Source organism: Portunus trituberculatus, chromosome 44 (genome assembly GCF_017591435.1).
Source record: "Portunus trituberculatus isolate SZX2019 chromosome 44, ASM1759143v1, whole genome shotgun sequence".
In the NCBI taxonomy this organism is placed as follows: domain Eukaryota; kingdom Metazoa; phylum Arthropoda; class Malacostraca; order Decapoda; family Portunidae; genus Portunus; species Portunus trituberculatus.
The window spans coordinates 9,963,869-9,970,580 of NC_059298.1; the positions used below are offsets into that span (position 1 = coordinate 9,963,869).

Below are 6,712 nucleotides of genomic sequence, written 5' to 3' on the forward strand. Positions count from 1 at the left end.
TGGAGGGGGGAAAAATGCCACCGATAATGTGAGGAATTTATCGAAACTGCCCTCACGGACCAATTCCAGTTAATTGGATGGAGGCTGGACGTGTTAAGTTGCCACACCACAGCCGTCCGTGTGTGCCTCAAGGAAAAGCACGCCAAGAACACGATTGCGGTCCTACTATATATCGACCGCTCAGGCAAAAAACTCCGTTGTTTGATATGGAGAGAAAGTGTTCCAAGTGAGGTTGTTGTTATATGATGAGGGGTGTTGTGGGAGGCAGCGGCGGCGAGATTTGATGGTGGTGGAATAGGTGGTAGTAGTGGTGGCGGTGGTGGTGGACAGAAATGGTGTTTTATTGCATAGACTGCAAAGAATTTCAAACAGCAACAGACCTTTAGATGCTCACTACGCTGTTTGATTTCACTATATACATTCATCTAACAATACTAGCTACATAGAAAACGTTAATGAAAGATTACTAAAGTGTACAGGAATAGTGAATAAATAATTGGTACTTGTGAAGATGCTAGTGTAAAGAAATGCCAGATACACAGCCATGCATTAATACAAAATAGGCAGTAGATTTTAGATTGTATTGCAAAAAGAATGAAATAGGATAAGTGTAAATAAATGAAAAGGAAGATGTTGGTGAAGAGGGCATATAGAAGAGATCCCAACCCCAAAGCTAAACTTGTAAACAATGAGACAGGCAGATGATACATTGAAAATTACAATAACTAGACTAAATGGAATTATAGACTCACAATACTGTAAATGAAAGGGAAAAAATGAAGGAAAAAGCAGTGATGGTGAAGAGATATTAGTGAAGATAGCTGCCAGACAAACAAACACACTTACAAACAAATATATATCAAATTATACAAACAATAGATATTTTCATTACATAATTGGCGCCAGATGGTGAGACAGAAGTAAAGGGGGTGTGTTGTGTGTATACCAAGGAGGTTTATCGCCTATCTCTCCATCCTGATAACCCGTGCACCTGATACTCTCTCTCCCTCATGTTTATCAGTCACTCACACTAACAATAACGAGCAGCATGCCGACAACAACGCCATACCTTGTTCTCTTTTTTTATTACTTGGTTTTAGTTCATATTTGTATCAGGAGTGTCGCAGTAAGGCAAGGTAACATAGAGAGAAAAAATTATAACGATAAATAAATGAATAAAATATATGAAGTATGACCTGAGAGATAGACAGCGAACAAAAGTGAGTGTATTATGATGATAGTGATGATGATGATTATGATGATAATGATGAGTATGATGCAAGCAAATGTTTTGAAAGCGGTAGACTGTTAAGTATGTATATTAGTCGCGCGCCCGTGTGTGTGTGTGTGTGTGTGTGTGTGTGTGTGTGTGTGTGTATAACTGGCCATGTCATTGGTATGTCAGCTCTTCTGCAGGAGGAAATGTCAGCAGGGCACGTGTGTCAGGCTGTAGTGCGGTGTAGAGCAGAGGGGCATCTGTGCGTGACGTGATGGAGCGACCAGACACGTTATCACTGCAGTGTGTTCATACATTTCAACGCTGTGATATTACCTAAACAAAGCACGCAATGAAAGGACGCTTGTAAACTGACTGCTTTTTTTTTTTTGCGTCATAAAATTACCATTATGCTTCACAATAAAACATTCGAACAAATAAACCCCATGACAGTTTTTATGCTCTCCGTCATCAAATAAATGGCGTGTTTTTCTATGCATCTCCTATCAATCTGTTTTTGGCGAGTGCATGAGGATAACAGGTCCCCGCAGCCCAGTAAGGAGCCATGACGCAAGTGATCAATCTTGACTTTCCCAGCACGACCGCTTGCCAGTGCTCACCACAAGCAAAGTAATCATCGCTCCTGTTCCACTTACACTGTTGTTCCACTTGTCTCGCCAGGCTGGTGTCGAAACTCCCACACCGCGAAGCCTCCCACTCGTCACCTACTCAGGGCTACAGGGCCAAGCTGTGCTTTGTTACGGCTTACTGGCTCATGACACATTTTTTTTCTAGCATTTGTGAAAGAGATAACCTTTCGTAAGCTAAACAATGATGATATCAAAGTCCACACCCCATTCACCTTCTCCCAGTAACAAGTAGCCAAGTCCTGCCCACCACCATCACCACCATCAGTCTTGGCCTCAACACACTGTTCCGCCTGCACATGCTGTGTCAAGGTCAATGCAGAGCAAGAGAATCCGGGCCACGTTTTCTCTTTGCTATTTTCCGCCCCTTCCACTGTGACAGGCAGAGCCTCTGCCGCTCCTGGCAGCACCACGCTTTTTTCCTTTTTCCTTTATTTAGTAAAAGTGCTCCAGAAAAGATCCCACGAATAAAAACACGCAGTAACCGTTTTTCCCTCAACTAAAAGACACACACATACACATACACACACACACACACACACACACACACACACATATATATATATATATATATATATATATATATATATATATATATATATATATATATATATATATATATATATATATATATATATATATATATATATATATATATATATATATATATATATATATATGTGTGTGTGTGTGTGTGTGTGTGTGTGTGTGTGTGTGTGTGTGTGTGTGTGTGTGTGTGTGTCTATGTATTGCAATCTCATTTCTCTATTGCTATGGACACTGTTCTACTTACAGGGCTTCCTCCCTCCCCTCGCTTGGCTGATCTGGCTCTCTATACACATTCCCACGCCTACACTCCACACCTTCCCCCTGCACTGACCTCATCTGTAACTCTTCCACTTTGTTTCTCGTTCTCCTTATGAACCTACAATGGTAAGAATTTGGCTCACATCTGGACTTAGCGACACACTTATAGGTTCTCTCTCTCTCTCTCTCTCTCTCTCTCTCTCTCTCTCTCTCTCTCTCTCTCTCTTAGTGGAAAAAATATCCTTTTAGCCTTATAGTGTGTGTGTGTGTGTGTGTGTGTGTGTGTGTGTGTGTGTGTGTGTGTGTGTGTGTGTGTGTGTGTGTGTGTGTGTGTGTGTGTGTGTGTGTGTGTGTGTGTTAGAAAGTCAAAAATAAATAATTAAATAGCAACGTAGATCAGTGAATATAGATAGATGAACAGATTGACGAATACAATAGTGAAACTGAAAGATACACATCTGTAGCAGCGGCTTTTAATGACAAGGAAATACTGCGCAATGACGACACACCCTAAGCAGAAAAAGTAAAAGACCAACCCGAAGTGGCCAAGTGAAACTAACAACGTCACACACACACACACACACACACACACAGGTTGCCACGCCCACACCAACAAGGCACCCTAGTAGCAGTGAATGCGTAGAATGAGGACTGGTATTTCATTAAGACGGTACCCTAATTTGGCAATCATGGATATAACCTAGGCTCGCTACGTCCTTGCCGACCCAGCCCTTCCCCGGACTGCTAAACATTTCGTCGCTATCTCTCAACAGGCTATAGTGGAAATTATTACTGGTTTTCAAGGAAGTTTTCATGATTCTGGTGATAGTGTAACAAGGAATCAGCAAGGAATCATAATTAGGGAAAACACTCGTAAAAACACGACTAATCATCTCTGTGGCCTTTGAAAACAGTCCTGATGAGGGAACAAAGCCTTTAGGAATACGGACTTCACTCCTTCGCCTACCAAGACCCTCGCCGCCGCCAAGCCGCCGCCAGCACGGACAAAAACCAGATCGGAACTCCCATCGCTCTCCAGCATTTGTCTTCGAAAGGAGCTGACAAGGACGGCGGGCGGCGGGTGCGTGCGTACGTGCGACCCGCGTCTTTTATGGCTCTCTGGGGGAGGGAAATGCCTGAGGGAGCCGGAGATCAAAGAGGCGCAGGGAAGGGGAACGATGTGGGGTGAACGGTAGGGAGAGGCAAGGCGAGACGAGGCAAGGCGGGGAGCGGTGAGGGGAGGAGAAATAGACGCTATATGTTTGTTATTCTTCTACTTTGCTACTAGCCATTTTATCCTCCATCTCATTGTCTGTGTGTGTGTGTGTGTGTGTGTGTGTGTGTGTGTGTGTGTGTGTGTGTGTGTGTGTGTGGGCACGACCTCCATGTTTGTTTATGTGTCCGTGTGGCAGCGTCGGCGTGTGCGCATCTAAATACGTACACGAGTCGTCCCCATGTGTGTGTGTGTGTGTGTGTGTGTGTGTGTGTGTGTGTGTGTGTGTGTGTGTGTGTGTGTGTGTGTGTGTGTGTGTGTGTGTGTGTGTGTGTGCGAGCCAGTTAGCGTCAACACAGGTTCGCATACACATGGCAATATCTACATACATACATACCTATGCACGAGTCAATGTTTGACTGAGTGTGTGTGTGTGTGTGTGTGTGTGTGTGTGTGTGTGTGTGTGTGTGTGTGTGTGTGTGTGTGTGTAACTGCCGAGTGTGAGTGGGTGTACTTCTTTATTTTGTTTTTGAAAGACTAGGGAGAGAGAGAGAGAGAGAGAGAGAGAGAGAGAGAGAGAGAGAGAGAGAGAGAATAAACTTTTGGCATGTGGGAGTAAGTCGTCCAATGTTTACACTCGCTTGTCTTTATTTATTTATGTTTTTTCCCTCGTTTTGCTCATTGTGGTCAGGCTAGGGTGAACGAGGAGTACGATTACTGAATGTATGGTCGACAATGATGTGACGAGAGACGCGGCGACGTGCTGACGACACCGATAAGTATGTCAAGATATGTAATGGTTCGTGTGTGTGTGTGTGTGTGTGTGTGTGTGTGTGTGTGTGTGTGTGTGTGTGTGTGTGTGTGTGTGTGTGTGTGTGTGTGTGTGTGTGTGTGTGTGTGTGTGGTAGTAGAGTTTTAGCAGGCAGAGTAGTAGTATTAGTAACTTAGACCTTACTGATACATGACGTTGTAAGATTCCCAACTCTATTAATAATGTAGTGAATATCAGGGAAAAATCCAAGAAGAATTTACTTATCACTCATTAGTACCAGACAGGAGCCTTCATCTTAGACCAGTAGTAAGTGCAGGCAATACTAAATACAGCACCACTTGCAAATCCACATTCTATACTGACAAGGAACCATGCAGGGCCCGCATTCACAAACACTTCTGCGCTTTTCCTTCATTATAACAAAAGACTTTATTTACATTTACACGAGTTTTTTTTTTTAAGTGTTTCTACGTTCTAGAGATAGATTAACAAGATTTCTACATTATTAACTGGAGAAACACTCTTGATAACCCTGCTAATCGTCTCTGTGGCCTTAGAAAATAGTCGTGGTAAGAGAGCAAAGCCTGAAATGTGAAAAAAAAAAAACTTCTGAACACAGCTAGGCAGGAACATCAACCCCCTAACTTCAGCGTTCGTGTACCAGTATAGTAAAAATGAAGAGAATACCATGCCGCTGTGATTACTTCCGAGTGAATGAGGGGGAGTATTTTGTATGCCAGATTACAATACGCAATACTACTACGTTTTGCCCTTTGTGAAATAAAAATTAACAAATAAATAAGTTAAAAAATAGACCTCCCTCTAGTGCAGCATACAGAACAAAAGCATACAGTAAACAAAACAAACATAAAAATAAAATCACTCTCGCTTTAGTACACTTTTTACATTTTCTTTTTTTCATAAAATTTACCGAGAGAGAGAGAGAGAGAGAGAGAGAGAGAGAGAGAGAGAGAGAGAGAGAGAGAGAGAGAGAGAGAGAGAGAGAGAGAGAGAGCAGTAGATGAGGTCAGGGGATCAATGAAAACTGCACTTACTGCACTACTTAAGCCAGACAATCACGTCATTCGTTAATTGAAGAAGGGAGGAGGAGGAGGAGGAGGAGGAGGAGGAGGAGGAGGAGGAGGAGGAGAGAGAGAGAGAGAGAGAGAGAGAGAGAGAGAGAGAGAGAGAGAGAGAGAGAGAGAGAGAGAGAGAGATTATTGTGAAGGAATAACTAGCGTCTTCCTCGTCTGCCTGTTATGTCCTCTTTATCTTTGTATATTTGTGTATGAGTGTGGTTCTTTGGAACTGTATGTGTGCATTTTCTTGTATAAGTTTGGATGCTGTATTGCGTTTGTGAGTGTTAGTTCACGACGAAGGGTGATATAATTGTTGGAGTTATTGTGAATGAATGTGTAAATAATGTTTGTTGGTGGTTGGGAAGGTGATTTTGATTTTTATATAGTTCATCTTTATATAGTTCGTTACATTCTTTTTTTAGTTCGAAGCTCTATGACACATTTTGAAGCTTATTTAGTCTGGGTAAGGTTCATTGGTGTTGTCATTTCTCCTCTCACCGTCCTGAAGGTGAGGAACCAACCTCCTTTAATGTGGTGATCAATTCCAGTGATATTTTAGTGTTCTTATTGTGATTTTGTGTATGTTTATCGTTACAGGACCTTATTCCTGTAAAGGGTTGGGGCAGCAAAAGCGTCCTACGTGAAAGGTCACTTGTAGCTGGTGGTTGACATCCAGTGAGGGAATCAGCTTGTGAGTGAGCCTCTCACCAACTGTTCTTGTCTTCTGTTGGTCGGAGGCAGATGTTACCTACCAGAGGAAACTCAAGTGTTGTAGGAAAGTGGACGTGACAACAGCGGCTGTGTACTGTTCTGGGTGCAACGAATTCCCGGCATCACGCCAGATCTCCAGTTCTTAAATGAGTGTGAATATGTCGGTACCCTGCGTGCAGGAGTGGTGATTGACAATTTGTATTTAGTGAAAGTGTTAGCTGTTAGGGTTGTTTGAATGCCTGCCTGTGTGGTGTGGTGTTTGAATGC

General features: G+C 42.8%; 2 long non-coding RNA genes across 2 annotated transcripts in view; one reads left to right on the forward strand and one right to left on the reverse strand.

The window, feature by feature from the left end:
- Window positions 1-6,712, reverse strand: part of LOC123518995 — a 77,144-nt gene that overhangs the window by 66,493 nt on the left and 3,939 nt on the right. The gene's annotated exons all lie outside the window — the stretch shown is intronic.
- LOC123518994 overlaps window positions 6,220-6,712 on the forward strand; it is a 3,418-nt gene continuing 2,925 nt past the window's right edge. Inside the window, exons 1-2 of the long non-coding RNA XR_006678944.1 lie at window positions 6,220-6,242; window positions 6,332-6,605. This is a non-coding gene — a long non-coding RNA (uncharacterized LOC123518994). The remainder of the gene's footprint in view (window positions 6,243-6,331; window positions 6,606-6,712) is intronic.